Here is a 7,315-nt window from a genome sequence, read left to right as displayed (position 1 = left end):
ATTAGGGACCACTGTTGTGGTGGCTCTAGGGGAGTCAGCTATGGAGAACCAGAGGCAACCTGCTAGGATACAGCTTAGGTAAGAGTTTGGAAGAGGGAAAACTCAACATAAAAGTATAGAAGTTAATAGACCATGGGAGGGCAAGGTGTGCAGCACGAGGGAGTCCCATCGACAGTTCACCACCAACCATCACTGTTAAGTCGCCACACAAAACAAAGGGGCCATACACTTAAACAAATCAGGTGTGCTGCAAAATGAAAGTTAGAGGGTATGTTGACCACGGTATGTGAAGGTTCTAAAATAATGTTCTTTGCAGACTATTTGAACAGATTCAAAACATTGACTTATAACAGCACCTGTTTTGCTTCTGTTTTCGTGAGCAGTCTGATTTAAGCTCAGCAACTATTCTCTTGTCTTTCCAGTACTATCGCCAGACAATTTTAATGTTGCAGTAAAAATAAACCTTTGGTGTGGAGTAGATGAACCTTGCCTGACTTTCTTAGACATGTTGAGTCCAGGAACTGAAAACACCCATTTTGTTTAAGCTGTCAAACAGAATCATACGTCTCTCTTGCTGGGTAAATGTACTCTTCATTTAGCTTAGCAAAATTGGATGATCAGTGTGCAGTAATTTGGTCCAATATTGTATAATAGGTCTATAAAACCTTACAACAATTTATAAATTGTGTTTTATTTTTTCAATTTTGTTTCTAAATGGAGCCACGAATCAAAATTACACTGCATTATCAATTTATTTCTATGAAATTCCATTGTCTTCTATTTAAAAGGGCTAATGTATAGGTATTAATGTGATACATATAAATTCACTTCTAAATGACTATTTAAAATTACAATGAAAAAAAGAGCAGAGAGCACATTTCTGTTCCAGTGACTGACCTATTGTGCTTGAAGTTCACTGCACTATCTTCCTCAATGATGAATTCATGCACTAATCTATACTCCTTCCTATGCAGGAGAGTCAACATTTCAAGCATAAGCTCTTCTTCAGGAATGTTATTGGGGGGGGGTGGGGGGAGGTAACTGGGAAAGTGATAGGTAGATGAAGATGAGGGGTGATGGTGATAGGTCGGAGAGGAGGGTGGAGCGGATAGGTGGGAATGTTTTGGACAGGTAGGACAGGTCAAGAGGGCGGTGCTGAATTGGAAGGTTGGATCTGGGATAAGGTGGGGGTAGGGGGATGAGGAAACTGGTGCAATCGATGTTGGTGCCATGTGGAGGGTCCCACGGTGGATGAGGTGTTCTTCTTCCAGTTGTCGGGTGGCCAGGATTTGGTGGGGCATGAGGCCTGACCGGTTGTGCTTTTCCAGCGTCATGCAGTTCGACTCTGATCTCCAGCATTGGTGTCCTCACTTTCTCCTATATTCCTACCTATGTCAGTCACATATTCAACTGCACCTTTCACATAACATGGGCTCTGTATACAATCACCTTCAACCACAAATCTGAAACAATTGAGTTGTTGTCATTTGTTTTATTTTGATGTTTATAAGACAGCCTTGGTGAGATGTAGCAACTCTTCCCATGCTTCATTAGTGGAAAGGGTTAGAATCAAGATGGACAGCTTTAGTATTGTAGGAACAGGACTTTGGTGTGGAATAGATGCGAACTTTCTTGTATTGGATTTTATTGATCCAGAAGGCAGCTTTTTTAAACTTGTAAAATGTTGTACTGATAGTTTTCATGTAACATTTAAATACAAAGCAACCTGGCCAATTGAGAGAAAATATCGTACTGTGTTGGGTGGTTTGAAACAGATCAATAACGTTTCTTAATAACAGTCAGCTAATTTCTGCAGCAGAAGGTGAACAAGGATGGAATCTTCCAGAACACACGTTAGTGGGCTCCAAAGTGACTGTCACACCACTCACTGTGATTGGCTTTTCACACATTGTTATGGTGTCTGTTTGTTACATTTGTATCCACCAAAAGATTTAGTGAGTCATGTGACCCAGTAGGTAGGAAGTCAATGCTCCTAACAATACCTTCCAGGTGAAAGGTTCTGGTGCCACTTTTAAGTGATGCCCTACTGTTTCCTCTGAGTCAGGAGTATCCCACTCGTGTTCTGATGCAGTTGAATATTTGGTCCATATACCATTATCCAATCAACCCGCCACCCTTACCAAGACAGAATACCACCTTTACCCCGACGGAACTCCCCCCCTTACCCAGACAGAATTCCACCCTCACCCAGACAGAATACCACCTTTACCCAGACGGAACTCCCCCCCCCTTACCAAGACAGAATTCCACTCTCACCCAGACAGAATTCCACCCTCACCCAGACAGAATTCCACCTCACCCAGACAGAAATCCCCCCTTACCCAGACAGAATTCCACCCTCACCCAGACAGAATTCCACCTCACCCAGACAGAAATCCCCCCTTACCCAGACAGAATTCCACCCTCACCCAGACAGAATTCCACCTCACCCAGACAGAAATCCCCCCTTACCCAGACAGAATTCCACCCTCACCCAGACAGAATTCCACCTCACCCAGACAGAAATCCCCCCTTACCCAGACAGAATTCCACTCTCACCCAGACAGAATTCCACCCTCACCCAGACAGAATTCCACTTCACCCAGACAGAATTCCACCCTCACCCAGACAGAATTCCACCCTCACCCAGACAGAATTCCACCCTCACCCAGACAGAATTCCCTATTATCCAGGCAGAACTCCCCCATTACCCAGGCAGAATTCCACTCCTGTTCTGATTGGTCTGTCTCATTCTCAAGAATGAGGTCCAGCAGTATCTCTTTTACCATTTGGCAGGACATGTTGCTGTTGAAAATTCTCCTGAGCACAATCTCAGAAGGATTATGTTCCTTACATTACCACTCTCCAGGTTTATAAAGTCTCCAGTATGACTAAGATGGTTCCACTCTCTATAATTACAGCTTTGTTCCCCTATCCCCTTTTGACTAGTTGCTAGTACATTCTGTACCGAGATTGCACCCTTTTTGTTCCTTAGTTCCAGTCGAATTAACGCAGTCCTTGAAATCTCTGGGTCATCTTGTGGGAGAACAACAATGTTCCCCATACCAATACTGTCGCCTTGCCTTGTTTGTTTTTCCCTTTCAGATCTTTTTGAACTGCTTTTAATGAGGAATATACCAGTCCAGTCCTTCCCTGAGCCATACCTTTGTCATAGCAACATCATAATTCCAAATGACAAATCAGCATCTGTAACTCACCCAATTCTATTACTTGCTAATATTCTGGCAAATTCCTTAAATTCTTACTGTGGGGTTACAAACCCTTCCTGCCTATGTGCCAACACAGAGCACAATCCCCCCTGAACAATGTTCTGTGGCACTACAATAACCTTCGCCCTGGCAAGAATTCCATCCTGGAGCCTTGTCTATGGCCGCTTGTGTGTTCCCCTGACTGATCAATCCCCTGTCTTGACTGCTCTCCAACTCATCTCATTCCTTCCTATACAGCTAGCAAGCCCAACGAGCCTCTGAATGGGAAACCAATTAGTGAGTGGGATTTCATGGGCCTCCAACAGGTCTGTCTAGTTGTCTTAACAGCCTGATAATCATCCATTCCCTATCTGCCACAATCCAGCCTGAACCGGTACATGTTATTAACCTCGATCTCAGCCTCCTGAATGTACCACCGTGGACCCAGCTCAGAAACCCTTTTATGAAGCTTATTCAGTAACATTTCCTGTACATTAACTCACCTGCCTGATCTGAGCATATGTGAGATGCCCCAGAATGGGCATTCTGCTTGTTCAGGATTTGGCAGAGAGCTTCTTCAAGGAAGGCATCCTTGTAAGAGGATACAACACAGATGGCCTCCTTCTTCAAGGACCGCAATTTCCCCCCCGACGTGGTCGACGGTGCCCCCCCCCGCATCTCCTCCACTTCCCGCTCTGTGCTGTTCCAGCAATAAAGTTTCAATTCTGCTTGTTCAAGCTGCCCTGCCAACCCTTAGTCTTACGTTTGTACTCGTCAGTTCCGCTATTACGCATCTTTCATTAACGCGAATTGGCTGTAACGCAATTGATGAATAGGGAAATCTGTTTCTAAAAATGAAATTGTAAACCCTGTGTTGGCTATAACGCGATTATATCGCCAGCACTTTAAGTGGTATTTGTATAGTGCAGGGTCGGGAATGCAACTACCGTGTTATAGAAGAAACAAATGTATTTACTAGAAACGTATTTTTACCTAATTGCCCAATAAAAAGTGACTTTTCGTTATAAAATAATTTTCCTTTATGGATTAACACATGGAAAACTTTTAGTATACAATTCTGAAATGCTCCTGTGGTCAAGATTCACCTTTCAACACTGAATGGGTGTTTCCACATTTGGAACCAGTTCAAACCGGGGATTGGCAGATGCTGGACAGTCACCTAGCAAACCTTTCGGCCATTCTGAAGAAACCACTTGACACAGATTGTAGACCTTGTTATGGTAAGGAACGTTTAAGGTGAAAAACAGAGACGCACTTCAGGACAAATGAGTAGCTAAATGAGGGAGGAAGGAAGAGGAAGTTTTGTGGATGGGATTTACATGAAAAAGTGGCGAAAAGAGATTGTGGTACTTAATACACCAGAATTCACCTGTTTGTACTTCAAGGCTTGTTTTTGCTGCAATAATTCCTTTTTCATAATCATAGAAAAATGAACTAGTAATGTCAAAAGCACTCCTTTGTCAGTATTTAAACCACAGACAACCTATTTACATGTTGTTTGTTTTCCTTCTAATTTAAAAGGTAATTAAATTTCAAATCTAAACTAATTTGTTTTCATTGAAGATGCTGGACAGTGAAAACCACTGCAAATCTGGTCAGCTGCTGCCCTCTGGTGGTTAACGGAGGTAGTCACCTGATCCACATTATTCTTTTGTTTTATAGATATTTTTATTAGAAATTTAACATTTTTACAAGTTTACAATAATAAACAAAACTCTCAAGTACAAACATTGATATACAATTAAATCTTAAATATATAATAACCAAAATTTAACAAAAGAAAAATACCGAGAAAAAAACAAAACTCAACTAACTGCTAATCTAACCTAAAACTAACCAGAGTGTATATTTAAGTCTCTTACATTATTCAAATAAGAGAAAGAGAAAAAAAAACAGCGGATAACATAGAAATTGGGTAGTGAGATACATGCTCGGAATGTGTTAACATCAAATGTAACAAAACCCGTATTCGTGCGGGATTCCTCTCCCAAGGGGCCCCGGACCAGCCAGGTTCGTAATCTCAATTAAATAAAAGCCCTTGTTAGGATAGCCGAAATATCTGTATTCATATAATTCAAGAAGGGCTGCCATATTTTATAAAATAATGTGGTCTTTTAGTGCACCATGTTTGTAAGGAAGTCAAGGGGAATACATTCCATAATTAATCTGTGCCAATTTGAAAGTCCGGGGGGCCCTCAGCCACCCAGTTTACCAAAATATTTTTCCTTGCACAGAAAGAGAGAATAGAAAATAGTCTCTTCCCGTGCACATCCAGAGGGGGTAAGCTCGAAAAGCCCAAAAGGAGAATTCAGGGTCCACTTTAATTTCCGTTCCGAAAATTTCTGTCAAGGCACTTGCAACTTTAGTCCAGTATCTATGGATCTTATGACAGGTCCATAGACAATGTACAAGAGTGCCCACCTCTATTTTACATTTGGGACACATTGGAGATGCCCCTGTCTTAAATTTTGCCAATTGGTCCGGTGCTATATGGGCCCTATGAAGTATCTTCAGCTGGGTAGCCTGGGTTCTGTTACAGATGGTGATTCTTCTGGCGTTTTCCCAAATGTCATTCCACGTGATCCACATTATTCTGAACTGTCTGCGATTGGACTGCTGCCAACTGGACTCAGTTTTATCAAACCATTAAATATTGCAACGCCGAACCGAATTACAAGAGAAAGCTAAACTAAACTTATTTTGAATCCCTCCAATCAGGTTTTCATCCCAGTCAGAGCAATGAAACAACTCCTATCAAAGCCATATTCTGTATGACATTATAAACTATAATTGCTTGACCTCTCAATCTCTCTGAATGCGTTATCTTCTGAGGAAAGACTAGATAGGTTGGGCTTGTATCTGTCGGAGTTAGAAGAGTAAGCCCCTGACTTGATTGAAAGGTGTTATGTCCTGAGCAGATTTTAGAGCCTGGGTTTGGGAAAGGATGTTTCCTCTTGTGGGTGAATCTAAAAATGAGTGGACTTCTTTTTAAAAAAACAAAGGGTAGGAATTATTTGAGACTGGGGAAAGGAGAAATTGTGAGTCTTCAGAATGTGCTTCCTCAAAAGGCAGTGGAGGCAGTAACATTGCAAGTTTTTAAAGCAAATTTTGATAGATTATTGATAAGCAAAGGGGTGGAAGGTTCTCATAGAAAGGCAGGTGTATGGAAATAATTTTTAAAACAACAATCTTATTGAATGGTGTAGCAGGCTCAAGGGGCCGAATGGCCTACACCTGCAGATAAACAATAAGCAACCGGTTTCACCACTGCAATCGCCCAAAGGGTGTGAAAGCTCCAAGCTGAAGAGTCGACACAAGTTAGCACAGGTCAACTGGCAAATTGAGAATAAAACTCTGCGCACATGCAGTTTGAAGAGGCGGTGCTTACAACTCCATGGAAGAAATCACTGGGACAGGGGAGACCAACACCCAAGAATACAGGACACAGTGAAGAAGAAAATGGTTGGCTCAGCAACCGGGAAACTTTCTTGTCTCTATATTGTCACACTTCTCACCCAATACTTAACTCTGGATGAACAGAAATATTCTCCAGTTACAAATATTGGGAAGATTGAAATTGTTGCCTCTGGGACCTTTCCAGCAATTTTATTAACTCCACCCCCATCACCACTGGCCACTATCTGAGGCAAAGCCAGCGTCATCACAGACCATGTCCTGTTTGATATTGTACTGAACATCTGCCTGTCTATCTTCTCCATTCCAAAGACCGCCTACTTCAGAATAATCCATAGTCAGTCTAGTCAGGATCAGGCCATATTTTCTCAAAATATCCTTAAGCCCATGGATCAAGTTCTTTAATTTATGGGGACACATTCTTCCCTATCAATGCATGTAATCCTCATGCTTAAATAAATGTCTCTCTCTCTCTTATCCGTACACTATTAATTGTTCAGCTTGAAAGCTCAGGCATTTCATTGCAAAGGCCATGGTCATTTGTCATGTCCTGACCTTTGCCCTGAAGCTCAATAGGCTGGCTCCCCGCACATCATGAACTCCACCTTGGGCTCAAGGGTCACAGGTTCACATAATCCTAGCCACGGGCATGGCTTCATCTCGTTCAATAC

The sequence above is a fragment of the Chiloscyllium plagiosum genome, chromosome 2 (genome assembly GCF_004010195.1).
Source record: "Chiloscyllium plagiosum isolate BGI_BamShark_2017 chromosome 2, ASM401019v2, whole genome shotgun sequence".
NCBI lineage: Eukaryota > Metazoa > Chordata > Chondrichthyes > Orectolobiformes > Hemiscylliidae > Chiloscyllium > Chiloscyllium plagiosum.
The sequence above is the reverse complement of the archived record's forward strand: the minus strand, read 5'-3'. Positions refer to the sequence as shown.